The sequence below is a fragment of the Dama dama genome, chromosome 7, assembly GCF_033118175.1.
Source record: "Dama dama isolate Ldn47 chromosome 7, ASM3311817v1, whole genome shotgun sequence".
Classification (NCBI taxonomy): Eukaryota; Metazoa; Chordata; class Mammalia; order Artiodactyla; family Cervidae; genus Dama; species Dama dama.
The window spans coordinates 48655798-48680646 of record NC_083687.1 but is presented as its reverse complement, the minus strand read 5'-3'; the positions used below and the strand labels follow the sequence as shown (position 1 = coordinate 48680646).

The window sequence follows — 24849 nt, the reverse complement described above, 5'->3', positions numbered from 1 at the left end:
TTGCTGTTAGGCCTCTTGATGTGCTATTACTGGACTCGGTCTTAATAGTCAAAAATCTCCGGACACCTGTCTTCTAGTTGTGTTCCAGGAAAATGTTCCCTCTTGTTGAATCTTCCCATATCTAGAGTTACACTGTTAGAATTGTTGATTGCAAAGCTGATTTTCTATTCCTCTGTCCTTGAGAGTCAAGGACAGTGTTGGCCCACATAGTAGGACTAATTAATGACATTTATGATGGTGATGATAAACATTCCTAGATGAGTATGCTCTTTAGAAAAACTAAGCTATCAAGATAAAATCCAGGACTACAGTCTGTTTCTTGCTTTTGTTGTTCAGTTGCTAAGCCATGTCTGACTCTTTGCAACCCCACGGGCTGCCTCACGCCGGGCTTCCCTGTCCTTCACTATCTGCTAAAGTTTGTTTCTTAGATAGCCTTTAAAGGTCATGTGTCTCAGTGGTATGGTAATAGAAAAAGTGAAAAAGGAGAGGCTGAAGAGGGATACCTGCTTTTCTTACTCTGGATGCTCACTTTGTCTGCCTTTCTTGGGGAAGGTCATGCCATTCAACAGTTGCCATTCATCTTGGTGTCTTCAGTAGCATTTTGGAGGTTAATAACTAAAGCTACCACTTATCCAGTGGGTCCTCTGTGCCAGGCATTATGCCAAGTGTTTTGTATGAGTTATCTCATTTAACTTGATGCTCTTCCTGTGAGTTTGACATTATTGTATCCATTTTGTAGAAGAGAGACTGGAAGCTTTCAGACAAATATCGTAAAACAAGTAAATAGTAAGGCCAAGACTGTAATTCAGTTTTGTTGTTGTTTAGGCACTAAGTCATGTCCTCCACTCTTGCAACCCCAGGGACTATAGCCCAGCAGGCTCCTCTATCCAGGGATTTCCCAGGCAAGAATACAGAAGTGCGATGCTGTTTCCTTCTCTACAGGATCTTCCCGACCCAGGGATCGAATTTGCATTGGCAAGCAGATTCTTTACCACTAATCCACCAGGAAAGCCCCATATATATTCAGTCTGGGGCTGGATTAAACACTTCTCTTTCTTCTACAAATTTCTAATAACAAGATTCCTCAATGGTCCACAGTAGAATTCAAGAACTTCTGAACAGCTGAGGGAAGTATGATGTGTGTGAGCAGGATCAGCTTCCTTTTAGGGGCAATGTGAGTCCTCGATTACACAGGTGACAAGAGGGAGCTGAAAGAGGCTGTCCTTAAAGCAAAATGAGCACTTATTCTGACCAGGTGGACTATTGAAAGATTTACAGATATATATACAACATTTGCTGGTACACTGACCTATTACTTCCAAAAATAAATCATTCCTATTTTCCTGTTCCTAGTTGCAAGATTACTGATTTCCATGAAAATGGGAAAGCACTGAAAGTGGAATGGAGAAGACTAGAAACGGAAAGGATGAGAAAAAGATTTGAAAAGGAGGAAACATTTTAGAAGACCGATGAAGCCAAAGATTTTCATTATCTTGCTTCCTCTTATTCTGTCACTATGAACTTTCTCTCTCTACAAAGGAATCTATCTTCCCAAGTAGGAAAAATGAGTTTTTAAAAAGATAAGCCTGAAAAAATTAATTTAAACTTAGCCATATTAGGGTAGCATTAAGGCACTCCCGGGTACATTTTATTGGTCCATTAATATAGGCCCCGAGTGGGTGAATACACCTAAGGCATGTACTGTATTAATGAACCAATAAAACATGCCCTGGAGTGTCCTAATGATATATTACAACCATTTCTATTACATACATAAATGCACTATTTGCTGGCTGTCTTGAATAGTTTTAAAGAAAATCTTCAATTAACCAAAAATGTTGCATCAAGAACTCCTACCCACAATACAAAAGAGCAACAAAGAATCCTGTAATTAACTTACTGGGCTAGTTACCCATGAGGTGATTCTGGACTGATTTAATCTTTGGAGCTCTTTTTTCACTCTAATACTTTGAAAGAACTAGTTCTTTGGACTTCAGATCGGACCCTTTCAGGAAAGGAAACAGACGAAAGCTGACAAAATTCATACTGATCTCCTTTCTTATTTAAAATATGCAACCCTGACTTGTGGTTATGAAATTAAATAGATATTAATGGCTGGATCCAAATATTAGCCTCATGCATCCGCATTAATGAGTTTCCCGGGTGGCTCGGCAGTAAAAAATCTGCCTGCCAATGCAAAGAGACACAGGAGATGCGTGTTTGATCCCTGGGTCAGGAAGATCCCCTGGAGGAGGAAATAGCAACCCAGCCAGTATTCAGGCCTGGAGAATCCCGTGGACAGAGGAGCCCAGCGGGCTGCAGTCCAAGGGGTCACAAAGAATCAGACACGACTGAAGTGACTGAACACGCATGCATGTCCACATTGAAAGAATATCTTCTAGTCCCTTGGGGGAATTTTTTGCAGAGCAATAAGGAGTGCTGCACATCCATAGGCAGACATGACAGGCTTGAGAACAACAGGTGAGATCTTATGTAAATATCTTCTGCTGGCCAGCCTCTTGGTCCATTCTTCCTTAGTTCTATGCTAGCCCTGCTGTCTTTGCCTGGAGGCATGTATATCGATACTTTTCTATGAGCAGAAGAAGTTGGAGGAGGGTGTGGAGAGAAGAAAGAACTGTAATAAAGATGATAATGGGTATCGTTTGTTTAGAGATGATTATGCATCAGACAGTGTTCTAATTGTTTTTACATCTGTTGTCTCCTTTAATCTTTGCAACAACTCTGTGAGGAAGATACGGTTCGATTGGTTGTGTAGATGAAGTATTCAAGATAAAAATAAGAACTTTTCTGAGTGGTGGAGCTTGGCTTGACTCAGATTATTTGAATCCAAATGGGTAAAGCAAAACAGAGAGAGAAATATTAAGTTAGTGCTCTCTTTGGATTGCCAGAATCTTTAGGGTAGGTGTTCTTTCCACACTTTATATACCAACATATTACATTCTATACAATATCCTTCATCTCCACTCCCTCTTTTGAGGGGCACAAAGGTAGAGGAGAGCCAGCTGCTGGACCTGAAGAAGCCTCTTAGCAGAGACTTTGAGAATACAAAGTGGCTTCGTGATCTAAGATCCAGTGGGATTGGGCATATTGCAACGTGGTCAGTTACTGCTGGCCAGAAAGAAAGTGAAATGTCAAGGTGAAATGTCTTATCGTCTGATGATGGATGGTGAGAGCCAGACATCCTCCCATCTCCACTGATGCTGTGGTACTGAGCAGACCTCCTGAGCCTGAGATGCAGCTCTGGGATGATGAGCGGATAGAGGAAGGCTTCAAGGCTAGCGATAGTCTGAAAAAACCATGCACGGGTCCGTTAACCCAGAATTTGACCACTGAACTGAATGGGAGCTCAAGATAGAGGTTAATTGCTAAAAAAAAAAAAGAAAAAGATAAAGTAACATTTTTTTGGTATGCCCATATTTGAGCCCTGGTATTTCTATCCTCAGTTGTTTTATTCCTAGACATTTTAATAGCTACAGCTTTGCCTCCCAAGAGAACTTGACCCTGAAATGTTTAAAAAGGTCACTGAAATGGCTTCAGTTATTGTTTGTTTTAGAGTCATAGGGTAGGTGACAATCCACCATAAAACTAAACTTTTTGAGCAATTGCTTTTTTGCTAAATTTCTTCTATAAAAAGGTCCATCAAATACCAGGAATTTTATGATTTTGTAGGCTTCTTCTGAGCCAATTTTCCCAGCTGGATTTTATAATCCTGGAGAACAGTTGCTCAAGGGTCTTCCCTGTCTCCATTTGATTTTTGCTCATAGTTTATATTTGCGTTGCACATTTTGTACTCAAATGATATAATTCTGTTGGCTTCATTTTCTGAAAAGCTTGATCCGCGTGTTGAAAGATATACTGTGCTATTATTCGCCCAACCATTAGAATGCAAGAAAGTTGGTAAAAATAAGCCATACTGAGTTAAAAATGATTCTGAAAAATCTACCAAACCATTCATACAGCGGTATTTTTTAAAATACCACATACACTGTGTATAAACAACTGACCTCGCTTTATTTAATGTGGCCACTAAAGACCATTGGGTTGGTGTTATTTATAATGAAGTGGTAATTTAATACCGTACAGTAAATCTGTCATCCAATTTCAGTAGGTAGATAACTTGCACCAGGCAAGGCCACTGGCTTTATTGACTGACTCATCTGTTGGCTCTTGTTCAAGGAGCATCCAGGACATCAGCTCTTCTGCGAAGCTGACCAGATGAGTCATCTCAGCGTGGTCAGCATCATGTAACAAAGCAGCGCCAACATGTGGGAGGTGACAGTTACGGCTGGACATTTGCAGTAAGTGATTGTGTGAACGTATAATCTCGTTGTTCTTACTTTAAAAAAAGAGTGAATGCTGGTTTTGGTGATGGAGGTGTCTTTGATGATTCTACTCACAGTATTTTGAATGTATGCGATGGTTTAAACATTTCTGAAGCGTTCTTTTCAGGTAGTATTATTTTGGGTCCTTTCTATAAATCTGCAGCATGGACATGGACCATACCACCCTCATTTTCAGGTGAAGAAATGGTTCCTCAGGGAATGTAAGTGGCTTGTGTGCATGTGTGCATGCGTGCTAAGTTGCTTCATGTAACCTTCAAGCAAAGGTACGACTCTTTGTGACCCTATGGACTGTAGCCTGCTAGGCGCCTCTGTCTGTGGGATTCTGCAGACAAGAATACTGGAGTGAGGTGTCATGCTCTCCTCCAGAGGATGTTACCCACCCAGGGATAGAACCTGTGTCTCTCATGTCTCCTGCATTGGCCAGTAAGTGTTGGCCACTCAGTCATGTCCGACTCTTTGTGACCCCATTTGTAGCCCTCCAGGCTCCTCTGCACATGGGATTTCCCAGGCAAGAGTACTGGAGTGGGTTGCCATTCCCTTTTCCAGGAAACCCAATCAAACCTGGGTTTCCTGCACTGGGGGCAGATTCTTTACTGTCTGAGCAAGGTAATTTATGTGCTAAGTGGCAAAATGGATTAGAACCAGGTCTTCTTATGAGTAATTAGGAGTCCTTGTCGTTCTCTTCCTCACAGCAAGACTTGGGTATCAACTGGTCAAAGCAGAGGGTCCCGAGTCCAGGGTGGTGGGCTGGCTTTAGCCACTGAGATGAAAGCAGAGGGAAGGAAAAGTTGTTTAAATAATGAACCTCATCTACATTTTGGCATAGATATTTGCTCTTCATTTTGTTAAACACCGTGGGGTAAGCTGGAAATTCTTCTGAGTGAATGATTTTCCTAGAGCAGAGATTCAGCTGAACCTCAAAACATAATGGAAAAATTCAGGAATCCTAGGACTCTTATTCAAAACATTTCAACCCTACCTTAATTACCTAAATTATTTTATAGTGGAATATAGGTAAAGATTCACAGGAACCAAAGTAGGAGGCAGTCATGGGACAGAGTCAAAAGTGTTGGATACAGCGCCAAAAGGCCTGAGTTTAACACCAGATTCTGCTGCCTGACTTGGTTCAATTACTTTGTGGCTTAATTTCTTCAATTGAAAAACCAGGAATAACAATTTCTATCTCATATAGGTGTTATGAAAATGAACTTATTATTATAGGAGTTACTTACCCTTGGATAGCTTTTAGGGTATCAATGACCCCTCCGAAATTGAACGTAGTAGCATAGGTCTAGGTCTAGGTACATAACTCAAGGAAGAATGTTTTACTATTGTCATCATATTCTCAAAGGACAGATTCTCAAATGGCTAAGAACTACCACTCTATGTGAAAAGGATTTTAAATTATGCATGCTACATGGATATTAGGATTCAAGGATAAGAAAGCAATGCTTGAGAGGGGAAAAAAAAACACACAGTAATTTCTAGAGAGGAAAATGTGAATTTGTCTCTAACAAACTTTGACTGGCATTCTATTAGATGATTTGGTAAGTCAAATTTATATAAAACTTAAATTACCTATAATGGCAAAATTACTTTCATTTATAATAATTTTTAAATATAGGCTTGTTAAATAGTGCTTTTGAACATATTCCATAGATAATAATCTGGAGTTTACTAGTTTCTCCCCCTGCTTGAAATTTTAAAGTATATATTTGAGATCCTTTCATAATTTTCCTTCAGTGATATCATTGAACACTCAGTACAGGATTAAACAAGTTCTCGCTGGTTCCAAGTAGGTAGGTAAGCTGTTCGCCTCTTAGCTTGACTGAATGGATTTATTAACATACTAGGAACAGTCCGTACTCCTCTCTAACCAAGATCCAGTATTTGAAATCACGAATCAATTCTCAATAAACATTCTTTTTATGGAGATGTTCTTTCAACACAGTAAACAAAAATAGACTCCATCTTGGGTAGAGTTGAGGGAGATAATGTGGGGAAGAAGAAATAGTATCGAATATCTTGCTTTAGAAAACTTCTAAAGTACTAAAGGATCAGTGCTACATTTTAAAAATAGTCTGGGGCAGGGCAGAGGAGAAACAGATTTGTCATTTGGAGGTACTATTGCTTTCTCAGATATAAAGGCATGATTGTCTGGGGACAGGGTTTTATTGTGTAAATAATGTTGAGATGGTAGGGGAATTTAGATCTCCCAGACTTTTCCTGACGCTGGCAAGGCTGAGTGTGGTGGAAACCACAGTGGTTCAGGAAGAATGCTACGTTAACAATGCGACGTTTTATTGATAGAAAAACGAAACCAGACACTATAGGCAAAAATAATGTCAGTCAGTGTCCCGGCAGGAAACAGATGGCTCACTCCAACAAAACAATGCAAAGGGTACCGAAAAAAGGGAATAGATACAGAGATGTCGGTGGGGTTCAGGGGGGCCATCAGGGAGAGATACCCCAAGACTAAGAACACTAGACCATTTCACCCCTAGGTTTGAAGAGGGTGAGTTAACTGGAAGGAGAAAGCATCTTGTGAGGGGCCACGCCAAGAAGAGCCTTCATCTTCTTCAGGGAAACTAAAGTGACCCCACAGAGAGTGAGTGAGGGCTGGAAATGACTCTGTTCCCTCTCCTGCCAAGTCTAGCTGATGGTTGGAGCAGAAGCCAGGAGGCGAGAGAGCTCATTGAAATACTCTGTAATCACGTTTCCTGCAGCAGCGGAGGGTGGAGGGTGTATCTCGGGCGTTGGAGGGGGCGGAGAATAAAAGATGTGTGTTAGCGTTCTGTTGCAAGGACCAGAAGTTCCCCACACTTGGTGGCTTAAAACCCCACAGGCTTCTCATTCAGGCTAATGTTCAACATTGGCTCTACTCACTATGGGATTTGTCAGGAGAAAAACACACAGAAGCAGCCAAGCTTAAAATGCCTGAAACTAATTTCCCATCAACCTTCCTGGTGGTTATTGGGGAAATTCTATTGGTTAACCTATGCGGGATTTATTCCCAGCAATCTTTGCCTTTAAGGTTTCAGATGAAAGGATCATTTCTCACCATCATAGTGTCATTAATAGCAAACAAGTGTCATGCTTTCTATCCAGAACAGACTCAGTATCCAGCTTCTGAAACCACTCAGAACAGAACAACTTTTCCCCTAGTGCAGGGGAGGTGACCACTGCCTTGGTCCTCACTGGTTCTGTGTGGTCTGGTTTGACTTCCACCTGCTGGGAGTGGTTTCCCTTTGCGGACGGGCTTCCCCTGGCCAGTGGAGCCTGCCCTGCCTGCACCTCAGCAGGCTGAGAGCTGGGGAAATGCCACCCCCAAGGAGCGGTCCTCAGTCCCAGACCCAGAGGAGGGCGCTCCTCCGTGGATGGGAGAGCAGCGAGGTGCCCGTTCTGGAGGATGTCTGACATTTCCTAGGGTCACGGAGTGGCAAGCGGCAGCTTTTATTGACTCCCTTCCCCATTCTCTTACTGTGTTGGTTCTCATAATTAAATCTTTTAAATTTGATAGGAAATTCCAGTATCTTATTTTGCAGTAAAATGTGACTCTTCAATTTTTAGTACATATGGTAGCATTTCAGTATGTATGTAGATTCAAGTTTGTTATTCTAGTTTTTCTTGGATTTTAGTTTTTAGTATTTGTGTATTCCATTGTTCTGATTTTCTTTATCAGAGATTCCAGTTTTACTTCTGTTATGTCTTCTTTGTCTTTTATGTTTATCTCTCTTAGCCACTGAACAATGACTGCTTTGTGGACATATTTTCCTGCTGTGTCTTTATAATATACATAAATGTATATATATGTATTTATGTGTTTATTTATTGTTACTTTTTTTAGTTCTTTATTTATTTAAATGGGAGTGGTCCCACTTCTTTTCTGTTGCTCATATTGAAGCAAGTTGGAGTTTTCTGTACTTTAAAGAAGAGATTCTTGTGCAGAGGATAGAAGTGGGTCAAGCTAGGTTTTCTAGTATTTGAGCTCTGAGGCTCTCTCTCTTTTCTTTGTACCCTATTGTTGGTGCATAGTATTAACACGGCAGTGGAGGTCAAAGATTTATTAAGGTGAAACAAGAGAAACAAAAACCTTTCTTCCCCTAATATTTTATCCTGTTTAGCTTCCACAGTACTTTTTGATTTTTCTAAAATGTGATGAAAATATAGAGATTTTTTTCATGCTCTAGGTTGTATGAAAAGTACACGTCTCTGATTTTCAGTTTCAGTGTAATGCTGTAAATCACCTATATCAGAAAAGTTATAATCCGAGAGACTTACCAGCCTGGCTGTGACACAGGTTAACTCCCGGCCAGGTGAGGCGGCGGGAAGAAGGGTAAGCTGAACACAGAGCGTCGATTTAAGGGGCTTGTGCTAGAGACAAATAGAAGGTGGATAGTCACAAACAGATTCGACATAACTTTTGCAAGATTTGTTTTCTTATGGAAAAAACAGGCATGGTAAATATCCATTTCCAGGAATGAGTCTCGTAACAGGAAGGACAAATGCCTGTACGATCTGATCATAGCTGGCACTTAGACTTCATGGTTCACTGTTTATGAATTGCTATCCTAGTTCGTCTCTTACCTTTTGAATATTTTGATTTCGGAATGTTTTATTTCAAAAGTCCAAGTTACTTTTTCTGAAATGCCTTTTTCCTCCTTGAATTAGAAAACAATTCTAGAAATTCAGGATGTGATATTTCATCCTTTTCTAGAGATTGCAAGGATTGAATTTTTCCCTTTGTTTTTACTTAGGTATTTAAATATCTAAGTGAAAGTGTCATCGCTTAGTTGTGTCCGACTCTTTGCAACCTCATGGACTATAGCCCACCAAACTCCTCTGAGCGTGGAATTCTCTAGGCAAGCATACTGGAGTGGATGGAATGGATTGCCATTCCCTTCTCCACGGGATCTTCCCGACTCAGGGATTGAACCTGGGTCTTCTGCATTGCAGGCAGATTATTTACCATTTGAGCCACAAGGAAAGCCTTTTAAATAGCAATGTTAATTTAGAAATGTCTGACTCTTTCAATGCAGATTCATTTACTTCCAGATTACACATTGATTGTAAAAGAGCAAAATTATACACTCACATTCACTTCACTATATTGTTCATTGATTATCAAATAATTTCTGACCTAATGAGCTATACCAATCACTGGCCTGCTGCTGGGTCTGTAAAAGATAATAAAATATACTTTGTCCATGAGGAACTCACAATCTTGATGGAGAGACAGATGTCACACATAAAACTTTCAATGGCATGAACTTTAATAGAGTTACAAAGAAAGTAGTCTTGAAGTTAAAAGGATAAAATAACTATATGAAGGATTCACAAAAGGCATCTTAGAAGAGATGGCATTTGAACTGAGTCTTAAAGGAGAAGTAGGTGTTTCCACTTGGTAGAGGTGAGAAAGGACATTTCAGAAGAAATAGCATGGTTATTATTGTGGCAGATTTTAATGTGCTTAGAAAATAGTGGAGACTTGAGCATAACTGGAATTTAGAGGCTTGAATGTGGTTGCTTGAAGTAAGTGGACAAGAGTTTAGGTAGCATTAGCGAAGATGCACCAAGCCAGAACTAGATTGGAAAGGCTTACAAAACTAACATAAGAAATTTGGGTCTAATTCCATAAGCAGTAGGAGCCAAGAGAGAGTTTAAGGGAAGTGAGTGACATGATAGAAAAATAGCTAGCGTCTGCCGATACCAACTAAATACCTGCTATCTTGGTCAGGAATTCTGAGACAGAAACTTTTTCTAAAAACCCAGGCAAGAGATTAGAAAGTCCAGAACTAGGGGCATGAGGGATGGAAAGAGGACTGGATTTAGGGCATTTCTGTTCTAGATCACATGATAAAGGGAATGTTTAGACATTAAGAGGTTTTAGGACATGTTATGTATCGATGCTCCCAGTTTATCCCGCCCTCGCCTTCCCCCACTGCATCCACACGTCTGTTCCCTATGTCTGCATCTTCACTGCTGCCCTGCGAAAAGGTTCATCCGTACCATCTTTCTAGATTCCACACATATGCGCTAATACACAGTATTTGCTTTCCTCTTTCTGACTTACTTCACTCTGTATTATAGGCTCTGTAAAATTAGATAACCAGTGGAAATATGCTGTTTGAGGCAGGGAGCTCAAATCAGGCGCTCTGTGACAACCTAGAGGGTTAGATAGGGTGGGCGGTGGGAGGGAAGCTCAAAAGGGAGCGGACACACGTACCCCTGGGGCTGATTCACAGGGCAGAAACCAACGCGACCTTGTAAAGCAATTACCTTCCAATTATAAATAAATAAATTTAAATTTAAAAAAGAAAAGAAGTTTTAGGAGGGAACATCAAGTGAAATAATGGTACATGAATTTCATCTACTGAGACTTAAAAATCTTTCAACTGAATTTCCGCTTTTCCCAAGGGGGCATATTTTGAATAAACGTCAATTTTTGGCCTGCCAAATTATTTTAAAATGTTAATAATATTTGAAAAAGAAGAGTAAGAAGAGCCTTTTCCTTCCAAAAAGAGTGTGAATGTCCACTTTCACACCTCCCTAAATGCTTACAACATGTAACAATTGATGTAGGCTCATCTGGATCTCCCAGAGGCATCGCGCTTTTGATGTCAGAGAAAGCAGTCCAGTATAGAGGAGCCTGTTCCCACAGTGCTCGCCAAAGCTGAGGTTCAGAGAGCACAAGTTACAGTTATTCCTTTCCCAGGTTTTACGTTTTCAGAGTATGATAATAAAAAAGAGAAACAAACTCTCTGGTAAACCCGTATTGGTAGCTTCATGGACTGTAAAATTTTCAAAGTCTGTAGCAAATGTTTTCTCTTTGGAAGTTAGCATATTTCTGGAGAACAAGATGTGTGCAGGACATAGGCCTGTGGGAGACAGGAGTGGAGGAGGGAGGTGAGTGAGGAGTTCTGAGCCTGTCGCTCATGGTTCTCTAGGGTAGTGGATCCCCACTCCTACAGGCAGGCTACAGAAGGCCTTCCAACTCTCTCGATTCGTGGGGATAACTCTGGTGGATATATGACTTTCTTTTTCCTGGGGACATTGCTCACAGCTTTCATCAGATGCTGCAATCTTCAATTAGAGCTAACAATTTTTGACAGTATGACAAGACACATACATACAGTGACTGTCAATAATGTCATTCAGTCTCTCAGTTGTGTCCGACTCTTTGTGACCCCATGGACTGCAACACGCCAGGCTTCCCTGTCCTTCACCAATATAGATCAATGTATAAGGGCAAGAACAGTGATTTAAATGACAAGTTCTTCGTACCTTAGAAGATGTAATGAATTTGTCTCCATCGACTTGGGAGTAATCTATTTAGCTATGTGTATATTTATAAAGCTTGTTTAAATATTCAGCTTAGGGTATGTTCACCTCTCTGAGCCTCCTAGGTTTGTTGTGAGGTAATTTATGCAGAACAATTTGTATAATCCTTGGAAAATACTTTAATTATATATTTATGAAAAATATGGGTATAACATTTGTTACGCGTGCGTATGTGTGAAAAGTGAAAGAGAAGTCACTCAGTCGTGTCTGACTCTTTGCGACCCCATGGACCTACCAGGCTCCTCTGTCCATGGGATTTTCCAGGCAAGAATACTGGAGTGGGTGCCATTTCCTTCTCCAGGAGGTCTTCCTGACCCAGGGATTGAACCTGGTCTCCCGCATTGTAGGCAGACGCTTTACCGTTTGAGCTACCAGGGAAGTCCAATGTGTGTATGCATAGTCGGTATAAATATAAAGCTTGAGCTTAGCGAATTGTTGAGGATTTGTCATATTTCATTTATGATTGTCTTCTCTTGGAAGCAGAAGACGACAGCTTAAGTAACAAGAATGTTTATACTCTGCGAGTACCATTTTTGAGAAGGCAAGTGTTAGGTTCTGGATTAATCTCATGCTGCTATATCATGAATAAAGAAGAATTTGAGCAAAGGTCACATAATTCCCAGATGCTGCCACCTTTGGGGTCAATGAGTCAAGATGACACGGTACATTAACTCACCTTTGGGAGGATGGACAGCCAGTGCGGATCAGGCCTCGCTTGTGATAACAAGAGTGGGAAGAACGTTCCATAAGAAGATGGAACCCTGGTCAAAGACTGGGGCCACGGCTGGTCACATCCTGTTTGGCAGGTCATGCTGTGAGACCCAACTTGATTCTTCAACTTCTCCCCACATGGGTCACTGGGAGGTGGGACAGGGTGGGGCCCAGGACCAGCGAGTCACAATTTGAAAGGGCTTGGTACTATGATGCCCTCCATCAACCCCACGACAACCTGAGGAAGGGTCCTGGGCTGCATAGTGACCTTGTATTAGGACATATGCAGGGCACGCAGGAAGACAGCAGTGTCCTTGTCCGTTGACCCCCAGTGATTGGGGCTCTGGCTCAACAACGTGAGTTTCGAGGATGTAATTCATTTGGAGGGCTGGACAGTTGTCCTGCCTTTCTCCCAGTCCATCTCATCTCTCCACGGTTCCCCCTGGCTGGCTTAGAGGGTACCTAGAACACTTCACAGATCTTTTATCTGATTCTTTCCTAATGATGTACAGTCTTCCCTATGTATCCAAAGTGGATTGTCTCCCAGGTCCTCCAAGGGATACTGCTGTCTGAAGATTCTCAAGTCCCCTACACAAAATGCTACAGTATCCAGTAAGGCCTCTGTGTCCTCGGATACGGAACTCTTGGATACGGATGTTCAACTGTAGGCATATCCTCTCAGACAGGCTTTCCTTCCAACAGAAAAGCTTTTACAAACGTTTTGGTGAAACATAACAAAACAATCTACCCATGGGGACAAACTGATTTGGAGATCTGGTAGGAAGCTGTTAGCCAGGCCTGAAGCAGAAATGCATTTTCTTCCTTGCTGTTCCACAATAGCTAACTCATACGTGAGTTGGACAGCTTGTGGTTAAAGCAAAGAGTTTGAGGGAGAGTTGGCTGAAATGGAGAGAGCAGCGCAAGACTTTGCTGCCAAGCCGCCTGGGGTTGCAGCCCCGGGCTCGGGATTTCCGTCTGTTTCCTTGTGTTTTACCCCTCCATTTCCCCACCAATAACTTAGAATTTCTCTTACATCATCTGGCTTGAATTTTAGACCCAGAATCTTCCTCTTCACTCATTTCTTTTCAAAATAACTGATGGCTGAGCCAATCAAGTTCCTAAAGTAGGTTGACACATTTTTAAGGCTTCCCAGGTGGCGCTAGTGGTAAAGAACCCACCTGCCAACAGAGGAGACTTAAGAGACACAGGTTTGATCCCTGGGTTGGGATGATCCCCTGGAGAAGGGAAATGGCAGCCTACTCCAGCATTCTTGCCTGGGAAACTCCATGGCCTGAGGAGCCTGGCGGGTTGCAATCCATGGTGTCACAAAGCGTTGGTCATGACTCAGCAACTAAACAACCACAAAAAGATAGCTTAGCTCTTCTGTTTTGTCTCTTTTTCTGATGTCCAAGAAACCTTTTAATATCTACCTTATGAAATGAGCAAGCCATCATCGATTTTAGGGATGAAAATAGAGGAAGTGAGAAATGAGATGGCTGGTTTAAACCCATGTCATTGGAGCAAGGAAATTATTTGGTAAGTGATTTTTGCCACAATCAAAAATAACCTTTGCATTTTCTTGGCTTTCCCATGTTAATTTTTTGAAATTAATTTTTATTGGAGTACATAGTTGCTTACAATGGTGTATTAGTTTATGTTGTACAGTACAGTGAATCAGCTACATGTATACATATTATCTCTGCTTTTTTGGATTCCCTTGCCATTTAGGTTACTGCAGAGCACTCAGTAGAGTTCCCTATGCTTTAGAGTAGGCTTCCATTAGTTATCTATTTTATACATAATCATGCATTTATATTTTATACATCCAATCTATATTTTATACATAATACTATACATAATATTATACATAATAGTGTAATTTCTCAGAAAGGTAAGTAAAGGAAACAATTCCACTTACCATTGCAACAAAAAGAATAAAATACCCAGGAATAAACCTACCGAAGGAGGAGAAAGACTATAAGATACTGATGAAGGAAATCAAAGATGACACAAAAAGATGGAGAGATATACCATGTTCTTGGATTGGAAGAGTCAATATTGTGAAAATGACTATACTACCAAGGAAATCTACAGGGTCAATGCAATCCCTATCAAACTACCAAGGGCATTTTTCACAGAATTAGAACAAAAAATTTTACAATTTTTATGGAAACACAAGTGACCCCAAATAGCCAAAACAATCTTGAGAAAGAAAAATGAAGCTGAAGGAATCAGGTTCCCTGCCTTCAGACTATACTACAAAGCTATAGTAATCAAGACAATATGGACTAGTACAAAAAAAGAAATATAGATCAATGGAACAGGACCAAAAACCCAGAGATAAACCCATGCACCTAAGGTTGCCTAATCTATGACAAATGAAGCAAGAATATACAATGGAGAAAAGATAGTCTCTTTCCTTATGTTTTGAAAGAGAACAGTGCACTTAAAATTTTGTTTTCTTTGAGGTAATTATGTGTATATTTGGTTTAGTAGGGGCAAAACATTATTGCAAGAAAAATGTTTTAATACAACTTGACATAAGTTAACACACTGAGAAGAGTGTGTCTTCCTGAATCATCATATTTTGGGATTGAAAGGGATTTTAGAGATGGTTTTGTTTAACTTCCATGTTTACGGATGAGTGAACTGGGTTAATGTGTTTTTCCTCTAGTAGGTCTCACAAACTAAGATGTCCTGACTTTTACAGAGGGCTTTGTTCCAGTCCAGGTTTAATAAGTGATTGCATTACAGGATGGCCTAATAGGTAGTGTTATATTGTTCTTGCTGCTTGGGAATTCTAGACGTATGTACAAATGAGGTTTACATATTGCCCGATACAGAAATCTGAGTGCCCAGAAGTAACTGTTTAATGATGGTCCTTTGCTCTCTTCAGACCAATGAAATGAACACACATTTCTGGCTTCATTTAATAAATTGCCTTCTTGAGGGCACTAAATTCTGCTCTTCTGGGAAAACTCATCCACCTCACATGGGTAAACAATTGGCCTCTTCATGAATTCTGTTGTTTATTCACGATTCATAAAATGAGTAAGCCCTGTTTTATGTTATTACTATTATCACAAATTGAGGCAGACGTCCCGAAGATTGGAATGAGCTGGTGGTAGTTTGTTACTCAAGTGGGTGTTGTTTCAACACAGCTTAATGTAAAGGAAAAAAAGGTTGGCTAAACATGTTAGATTTACAGTTAAGTACGTGGATTTAACTATGGCAACCCTGGATACTTCCCTAAGGATGGAAAACTAGTAGTCACTGTGAATGGTTAAAAAATGAAGTGGCCCATTTCCTAGTTTATAGGCAAATGTTTCTGAGTTTTAAAAACACAGGAAGTGTTATCAGTCAGAAAAATTTGCACTTGTGCCATGTATATTCACCAAAAGTATATTCTTTTTTACCTGTATGTCATTACCTTCCTCAACACATTGACCTTTAACTCCTCCAGAGGTCAAATGTCAAGGTAAATTATTGCTATGTGAAAGTAACTTTTAAAAGAGACCTGTCAGGACCTAGATTTATGAAAAGTCAGAATGGAGTTTAAACAATGAGAATTCTGTCGGGTGTTCTTTATTTTCTTTTCTGTTTTTCAAACAAAATTTTTTAATTACTGTAGTCTAAACTGGTTAGATTAATGATTCTACTTTAAAAGTATAGCTATAATTCAAGTTGTTTGAATTATTAAAAAGGATTTTTAAAAATTTAAAAAACATAGCTATAATTTTTAATGTATTTTTAAAATCTATTAAAATGGATATTTTTAAAATTTATTTTTTAATAATTAAATATTAAATAACTAGTGTAATCAATTTTAAAGTATAGCTATAATTCAAGTTGTTTAAATTATAAAAAAAAAAAAAGAATTTTTTCCTTTCTTTTGATTCTCCCCACCCTCCCGCTTTCCCTCCCTCCCTCCCTTCCTTTCTTCCTTCTATTTTGTCGGACACAGTCTGTGTGAAGAAGTACTTCAGTACTTCTGTACTGAGGTACTGAAGAAGTTCTCAAAAAAAGAAAAGTAACTCTAAGTAATTCAGTGTATGAAGAATCAGAAAAGGTACCTGTATTCTACAATGTTTGCAATATGATTTGGTTCTCTCAAAGGTCAGTTATTGGTTTTGTTTTCTTGGCTACCATTTTATTCAGTAAGTATATCCTTGAGTAACATAAACTATGTCTAGTTAGTCTGTGAGTTTCTTGAAACAGTTGGTGTCTAAATAACTTTATTCTTGGCAGAAGAAACTTCCTGTTTGAAAAAAAAAAAAAAACAAAACAGCTTAAAAGATCTTATAAGGAAGGCTCATAAGACTTCTTGGAAATCCAGCAGTTCTTACAAAACATTTTCATGTGTTTAGTACAGATGAATTAGGAGCATATGGGTTACATTTTCCTTAAAATGCACGTGGTTTTTAAAAATTAAAGGGTAATGTTCTTGGCAAAATAGGTTTTGCCAAACCCGAACTGTTTAAAAAATTGTTCAAGATGTTCAACAAGGCCAAAAGGCCCGAGGCTTCCACAGTCCTAATAATAGAATCAATCAGGAAAACCAGAATGAAGTCACTAAACTCATTTTAACAGTCTCTTGAAATAACCAACAAAAATAAATCTCAATGTAGTAACAATCACAAGCAATTAGAATATAATAACTTTTATGCTCATACTGAATAAAACCCCACGCTGGTAGTTAAAACTGTACTAGGAATTTTGGAAAGTTAGCCGGGTCCCGCGCTTGACTGAGATAATTGATTGCATCTATAGAAATGGCGAAGAAACTAGAAGGGATTGCACAGATAAAGTACTTACCAGAAATAATTTAAGAATTTTACCACGGTTGTTTAAGGAATGGAGGTTTATGTGATTGTCTAAAGCCCGTGCATTCTTCAGGAAAAAGGTGCATGCAAAGGCGATGACCACAAAAATTTCATTAACCTGGCATGGAGCATGGCTTGTCTTATCTGGAGAAGAGTTGATTGAATCGCTAGTGGTGTTCTCAGAGATGATGAGATGAAACAGGACACCGGACTGGAGGCTGTATATGTATATGGCAAGAATCAATTTGCGGGAATGTCAGCTGTCAGAAGGGAAATCCAAACGGAATCCAGGCTCTGCCCATCAGTATTTGCTTCTCAAAAGGACTTATTTTGAAATGATATCTTGGTCTCACACATAGTAGGGATTTGGTAGAAATGTATCGATTGGATTTGGTTTCTTAGGAAAATCTCTTTATATTCTTTTTTAATGGACTTCATTATCTAGGCATGACCTACCTTTGGGCATTATGAATAAACCACTCGGGTTCCCTCTGCTGGCTGACTTTTTTTTTTTTTTTTTTCTGTTTTAAGAAAAGTTACTGCAAGGCACAAAAAATTTTTTTTAATGTTTTTTTGTTCTGACTTAGACTTTACATAATCATCTCCAACTACAGACAGAGACATGTCTAGCAGTTAAGCCAGTCGAGTCAATAACAAGGATGTTATGGATCCCTTCCAGTTTCCTCATCTCCACTCCAGATTCAGGGTGTTCGTCCTGCTGAGAAGATTCTAACTACTAGATCACTTGGGAACAGGGCAGACTGTATCAGCAGATATTTGCTTGGGATATAGACTTGGTAAGGCTGATACCCTGGTGGCTCAGTGGTAAAGAATCCATCTGCCAGTGCAAGAGATACAGGTTTGATCTCTGCTTTGGGAAGATCCCTGGAAAAGGGAATGGCTACCCACCCCATTATTCTTGCCTGGGAAATCCCATGGGTAGAAGAACCTGGTGACCTATAGTCCACGGGTTGCAAAGAGTCAGACACAACTTAGCGACTAAACAACAACAATATACTACACAACAGTTTAATTTGTCTCCCTGCCCCCAATTAGATTATAAATCATTCAAGGGAAGAGACTATATGTTGTCTGTTTCTCTGTATTTCTCACAGCGCCTAGTATGGCACCTTATATATCAGAAATACTCAATGAGTATTTGTTGAGTGAATTAAATTCATGCATAAAAATGTGCACATATAACCCTTTTGTGGAAGGATAATGCTTGCTGCCTCTATTTAAATGGGTAAAAATAGCACAAGAGATGAAGTTAAAGATTCTTGCCACTTTCTAGTTGAAGCCTCTGCTGTTTGATATTAGTTAAAAGATCATTTTAACTGCAAGGGACTAAAACCCCAACTCACACTGACTTAAGTAAAAATAAGTGAAATCGGGGTTGTGGGGTGCTTCTTGGCATATGTTGCTGCAATGCTGGTAGCACTCTATACGCATGTGTGATTGGAGCCAAAGCTGAGGGAATAGCAAAAGCAGAAGGGCTTTTGTCTCCACTCTTACTTCCCTGGGTGTGTGTGTTTCCAGGCAGGCTTTGCTTATGCATTGGCAAAATGGCTTCTGTCTACCCACATCCTCTAACTTACTAATCGCTGGCAGAGAAGGAACTTCTTTCATGACAGTCCTAGTGAAAAGCCTAGGGCTCTGTCTTACTAAGTAGCTTCAGCCTGTGCCTGTCTCCAGACCAATTACTGTGGACAATGGCATGGAATCTGTTGGTTAGGGCTGGGTCATGATTCCTTGTGGCTGGTGGGAACATGACTGTAGTGTGGTGGTGGAGGTTGGGAGAAGGGGGTTTAGATGCCCAGAACCACTTGAGCTGAGAGAGGAAAATCCAGTTCCTGTTAACAGAAGGAAGTCAAAATCAAGACATGCCCACTGTGTTTGTAAAATGCATAGAAAAAAAAAAAACCCACCATTTTCCCATAAATTGATCATCTTCACATTTCTGTCATTAAATTTAAGGGAAAAAAACCACTAGGAAACAAAACTTCAGAATCCAAGCTTCAGTGTTATTACTTAGAATATCAGTTGCAACAAAATTGAAAATACTTTGAAGATCATAAAGGGTTATACATATGAGAGCTACATATATAAAAGTGGTTTTTAGTGGCTTCTCTTTTGTTATATTTTGTGTGGCACTGTAATAAATTCGAGTAATCAAAAAATGATGCCTCTTTCATGATTATCTGATAACTTACAGAAAATATATTCCCATATTTGAAATGAAAGGATGGTTATTCTGTGTGTTACGGTAGTATTGAAACACAATTTTAAAAGAGGCAATAATGAACCTTAGAACATAGAACTACTTGATACCTTGCAATTTACTGTTAAAAAAGTATGTGAAATACTTGCATAAATATGATGCATAAATATAGAAAATTTATTGTTGGATATCACCTATTTCAAGCAGGTTAAATTTGGAAGATAGAATATGGAGTCAACTGTGGAAGGAAATGCATTTTGCTTGATTTCCTGTTACCAGTATTTTATAAAGAAAAAGCAGTTAACTTATTTGGCTGCACAGGTGTCTTAGTTGTGGCGCACAGGATTTTTAGTTGCTTGTGTGATCTGGTTCTTTGACCAGGGATGGAACCCTGGCCCCCTGCATTGGGAGCACAGAGGCTTAGCCAGGGAAAAGTGTGTCCCAACCCTACTGTGTCACTAGTCAGCTGTCACCTTGGATTAAGTCACTAAAACTCCTTGGGCCTTGTTTCCTAATCTGGAAATTGAAGAAATTTAATTAATACTATGTAAAGCTGCCTGCAGCCCTGAAATTTTATAGTATGTGCAAGCTTTGAAAATGCCAAATTATAAAATATCTTGTATTTTTGGAGCAGATATATGTATACATATAGCTGATTCACTTTGTTATACAGCTGAAACTAACACAACCTTATAAAGCAATTATACTCCGATTAAAAAAAAATTAAATACCATATATTTTGGAAGTGAACTAGTTATACTGCCGAGGGCAGTGGCACTTTTTATTTTTTCCCCAAATGAGTCCTTGCATCTAATATGACTACTACTTGATTCTGTCCAAAGTGTTCTGGGGAAAACCAGGGTAATTGTGTGGATCTTTCTTTTGAAAGGTTTAAATTCCCAGATTGCCAAGATCACACGGATGATCTTGGTCGGGAAGTTTGATTCAACTTTCCTCTCTGGTAGGAATACAATTCAAGAGCAGGCAGGATTACTACAAGTAATGCATCTTGGCCAATTTCAGAAGCACACGGATGGTTATTTGGGATTTCACGCTGCTGAACTGGTCAGTGGCAAGAGCTACTTCCTGGTCCCAAGGATCCCAAATGCCATGACTCCCTTTCTGTTGCCACCATCCTCTCTCTCCAAAGATAGGTTGCAAATGCACAACACTTCTTGAGAGTTATATGCTTTTCCCCCATAATCTAATTGACTCTACATGCTGCTTTCCAGACACAAGCTTTTGAGAACATTTCCCAACCGGAAAAAACAATAATAGGAATGGCTAGAAAATATAATTATTATTTCTGACTATTAATGCCGGAGGAAGATGTCTAATGGGTTGCAGATTTCTTCCTATTGGAGTAGCGTGACCGTGACCAATTAAAAAGGAAACCCTCGGTCGCTGCTGCATTTCCTGAGTTCCCCTCCATCAGAACAGGGCCCAGGCGTGGGTGATGGTTGCCTGGTGTTCTGTGTATGGAAAGAGAAATGTATGTGTGTGCAGGGAGGGGCTCAGTGATTGAAAAGAGAGCAGAGTTCTTTAAGCCATTATTAAGAAAAAGGCAGCAAGACTCCACTCGTCTTGCTAACCGTTAAATATTTCTGGCTGTCTGCCAGCATCCTTCAGTATTTCTTTGAAGCCTTCTTTTACTTACTGCAATATAGTAATTAGAATGTACCTTTTCATCTTTGCTTAAACACTCACACACACACACACACACACACAACACACTCATATGTTTTGCTCTGACATATACTTGCTCCAGCACTCCTTCTGAGACCATGGACTACTTTGAGGAAGGGTCTCTGGGTGGGTGTGGCAGGACTAATTCCTTTCAGGGTCTCAGTTTCTGGATCTGTCTTTAAATTTTACCCTCATGTATCTTTGTTAGGAAGTTTATATATTGGGAGACAGTTAGATTTTACAAAGAAATTTCCTCCCTGAGGGTAATTAAAAAGTGAAATAAAACTCACCTTGTCTGGTGAGACAAGGAGACAAAATTTTTTGCTTTCCAATTGGGCATTTTAGCATTGTAACTGATTATAAGACATTTCTTTTGGAAAGGTAGAAGTTAAACATTTTTTTTTTTTAAAGTTAAGTACAATGTAGTGAATGCCTCTGGACAAAACTATAGACACATATTGTAAAAATTACTGATAAATCTCCCTCTCAAAATACGGTCATGACTTTAATGACATTGATAATATTAATTTTATTTAAAAAGCCCCAACCATGTCGTTTCTTTTATCTCTTCTTTCTCTCCAGGCTACTAAAAATATTTAAACCAGAGTCACTCCACCACAATAAGAAAATCTTAGGACACAAAACTTCCTTTCTTATAGAACGTTGCAGCTTCTAATGTTTGGATTCAGTTGAACTGAGAGTCCTTGTGGGGAAAATAAATAAATAAATGCTACTGAGGATAAAGCAAAAAATGTAGAGAGGAGAATGTGATTATCTTTTTTTTAATGTTTTTTGATGTAGGCCATTTTTAAAGTCTTTATTGAATTTTTTAGAATATTATTTCTGTTTTATGATTTGGTATATTGGCCACGAGGCATGTGGGATCTTACCTCCCTGGGCAGGGATCAAACCCGCACCCCCAGCATTGGAAGGTAAAGTCTTAGCCACTGGACTGCCAGGGAAGGCCCCATGATTATCTTTTGATTATACTTGACTTTCTCCTTCCAGTTGATAATAGAATCATGTTGATCCCTAAACGCCTTCTGTGCCAATGATGACAAGTCTGACTTTTGTCGTTAGATGACAATCAGGCCCGCTTTATTAATTACTGAGCTTGTTCCAAGGAGATGTGAGAGTTCAGCACATCTCATGGCTTGAAAGAGAGTGACTCTAGAAAGGCTACTACTCTGAAGGAGAAAATCCTGCTTTCCCTCCAACCCCATGTGTATTCAGTTGTCTGAGAAATGGTCTGGTCCTCTTACACAAATAAATAAGAAAAGTGCAAGGACATCTTTGGTGGAAGGAGAATACCCGAAAGGAACAGATCAGGGGGAGTTCCAGGCTGTAACTCTCAGATTACCTAGGAAATGATGGCCAACTTTCTTCAGAGTCCCAAGGTCCTCTAATGGGGCCGCGTTTTAACAGAGTTAATTGTAGTTATAAAAGTTGCTCCAAGAGGCAAGCTACAGCACATTTGACTTGGTAATTGCAAGTAGTGGATTTTCCACCAGCAGGTGGAGGGATGCTGCTGCGAGGATGGGCTTGCAGGCCTGGGGTCAACATGGTGACACTGGCAGCTGGCTGGAAATCAACCTTTTATTGACATGTTTGTGTGTATGCTCAGTTGCACCTGGCTCTTTTGAAACACCATGGACTGTAGCCCACCAGGCTCCTCTGTCCATGGGATTTTCCCAGTGAGAATACTGGAGTGGGTTGCCATTTCCTTCTCCAGAGGATCTTCCCAGCCCAGGGATCAAACTCATCAAACTCTGCATCTCCTGCATTGGCAGGCAGATTCTTTACCACTGAGCCAGAGGGCAAATCCCAATGGACATGTTTGTTAATATCCATTTTCTCTGGCACTCAAGTCACTAAGTTTGTGGTTTTCAAATTCCCAAGATGATTGGTTGTGATCACCAAACTCTTTGCTGAGACTGGTGGCATTGATTATAATGGTGAGATGGGCGTGGGGGCTGCATTTTGGGGGCTGACAGTGTCTCTGCCGCACTTGGTTTCATGCCACAGAACAGGGCTGCTGTGGAAATTCGGGTGTGTGGAGCAGTCACTGACCCTCCCCAAAGGATGTTCTGTTCTGACAGATGTACCATTTGGTAGAACTTGTGGGTTCGTACACTGTGCTTGAATCTGACCTTCCACCAGGAAGACCATGAGAGGTCATGATGAGAGATGCCAAGAAATGAAAAAAACTATTTTCACGTTTAACTTACACAGAGAAAACCACCAGGAAAACATTGTTTTTAGCTGTAAAAACAAAACAAAAAGCAACATTCAGTTGCCAACCTTGGGATATGTTTATACTTTAAAAACTATTTTGGTTAATACTTACTTTTAGCCAATAAGAATATTAGGGTGTTAACATTTTTAAGGGTAAGTAAACAGCTTCAAAGATGTGAAGCAGATCACCAGCCTAGGTTGGATGCATGAGACAAGTGCTCGGGCCTGGGGCACTGGGAAGACCCAGAGGGATTGGATAGAGAGGGAGGTGGGAGAGGGGATCGGGATGGGGAATACGTGTAAATCCATGGCTGATTCATGTCAATGTATGACAAAACCCACTACAATATTGTAAAGTAATTAGCCTCCAACTAATAAAAATAAATGAAAAAAAATGAAGATTTTAAATGAAAATATTTCTATGAAAGTTTCGGTTTCCATCATTTTGAGTAAATTAAGAACCATCTGGGTTGTGGCTATGTCAGTGCTTTCTACTGAAATCACATTAACAAAATAAGCCCTGAATATCAGGGGACCGTAGCGCAGATAGTAGAGAGTCTGCCTGGAATGTGGGAAACCTAGGTTCGATCCCTGGGTTGGGAAGATCTCCTGGAGGAGGGCATGGCAACCCACTCAAATATTCTTGCCTGGAGAATCCCCATGGGCAGAGGAGCCTGGTGGGCTACAGTCCGTGGGGTTGCAAAGAGTCGATACAACTGAGTGACTAAGTACCACACATCAGGGGACTCAGCTTATAAGGAGTCCAGGACTCAGATTCAGTCCTTTCTGATCTCAACACCAGTTTTCTCCCCACCATCATGTATACATGTATGTAGATACATGCAGTGTATATTGCGTGCTGCTGAAATTGATAGGCTAACATTTTAGTCTGAATTTTTGCATTTCCATTTGTGTGTGAGGTTGATCTATAACTTTCTTTTCATGCTATCCTTGTCTAATTTGATATCAAATTCGTATTAAGGAGCTAACGGTTTTGTGGATGAATTCTTATTTACTAGTTTAATGTTACTTCATTTTGACTCACATGGTGTTTATTATTTTGTTCCTAGGTTTTTCAGCTTCATGTTATTATTCTTTTTCTAGTTTTTTCAACTGAAAATTTTGTTACTCTTTTCCCGTAGCTACTGTTCTTATTTCTCTTTTTCTTTTTTAAATAAATTCTTTTTTGTAAGTTATTACTTTAATTGCATTTTATAATATTTTTAAAAATTATCTTCATTGTTTGGTTTTATTTATTTCAAGTTTGAAATATTTTATGATTTCCACTCTTGTCTCCTTTTTAAGCTAATGAGTTATTTAAAAGTCTGTTTAAATTTCCAAATATGTGGGGAACTTTATTTTTTCATTACTGAATTCTATTTTATGTTTCCTTGTCAGAGAATATAATCTTTGTGATGTTTTCTAAATTTATGTTTTAATTTATGATCTATTGTATGGCTCATGTGTT

General features: G+C 39.6%; 1 long non-coding RNA gene across 4 annotated transcripts in view; it reads left to right on the top strand.

Annotated features, from left to right (window-relative positions):
• LOC133059207 (uncharacterized) overlaps window positions 1-24849 on the top strand; it is a 168582-nt gene that overhangs the window by 69909 nt on the left and 73824 nt on the right. For all 4 annotated transcript variants that reach the window (XR_009693496.1, XR_009693498.1, XR_009693497.1 and 1 more), the window contains exon 2: window positions 4198-4319. This is a non-coding gene — a long non-coding RNA (uncharacterized LOC133059207). The remainder of the gene's footprint in view (window positions 1-4197; window positions 4320-24849) is intronic.